General features: G+C 58.1%; 1 pseudogene; it reads left to right on the top strand.

Annotated features, from left to right (window-relative positions):
• The first annotated feature begins 221 nt into the window (after positions 1 to 221).
• LOC139705944 (small nucleolar RNA U3) lies at positions 222 to 326 on the top strand (annotated as a pseudogene).
• The last annotated feature ends 442 nt before the right edge of the window (positions 327 to 768 follow it).

The following is a 768-nucleotide window of genomic DNA, read 5'->3' as shown; positions in this document are numbered from 1 at the left end:
AAATCCCTGTACGGTGGCTCCTGGGAGTCTCTCAATCCTGTTAGTCCAGAGCCCTTTCACTTATCTGGCCCCTCCCCCTGTTCCTCCTCCCAGCCAGCCAGCCAGGTCCTGTTCACCAGAGGCGGTTCCCCAAGGATCTGATTACACTTGCAGCCCCAACCGCGTGTCCTATATCCCGAACGATGAACACCCTCTCTGTCATTCATCTAAGCCCCAGTGCTAAGACTATACTTTCAGGGATCATTTCTATAGTATGTTACTAAGCCCCAGTGCTGTGGTGGGGTGATCTGGGAACCAACAGTTTAATTTTTCCGGACCCCTTTGGTGGGCACGCCCCCAGAAACTGGCGGCTAAGATCTTGGGTGTCGCCGCTGGTGTTAAGGGGAGGTGGGGATCTGGAATCCCCTCTGCTTCCCTACAGACACGCCCCCGGAGAGATTCCCGAGGTTTCCTGGCTGCTTGTATCTGGAGGGGGTGGGAGTCACACACCTGCTAACGTGGATTCCGCTGGGAAGGAATTCTGCGGAACTCTGGTGATGTCACCTCTCTGCTATGGTGGGCCCCAGGCTCCTTGCTGGAGTGACCGAAGGGAGGGGTGGGACTGGTCTGTCTCTGGTTGGTTTCAGCTCCCGGTTCGCTATTTCATGAAGGCTTGGCGAGAGACCTCTTCCTAGAGTCCCTGCACCGCTCCTGCTGCGCTGCGCCTCGGAGGCTATCTGCCCTGACGTGGGGGCCGTGTGCAGGCAGCCGACAGTCGCCGAGTCGCGC

The sequence above is a fragment of the Marmota flaviventris genome, chromosome 5, assembly GCF_047511675.1.
Source record: "Marmota flaviventris isolate mMarFla1 chromosome 5, mMarFla1.hap1, whole genome shotgun sequence".
NCBI classification, from domain to species: Eukaryota; Metazoa; Chordata; class Mammalia; order Rodentia; family Sciuridae; genus Marmota; species Marmota flaviventris.
The sequence above is the reverse complement of the archived record's forward strand: the minus strand, read 5'-3'. Positions and strand labels throughout refer to the sequence as shown.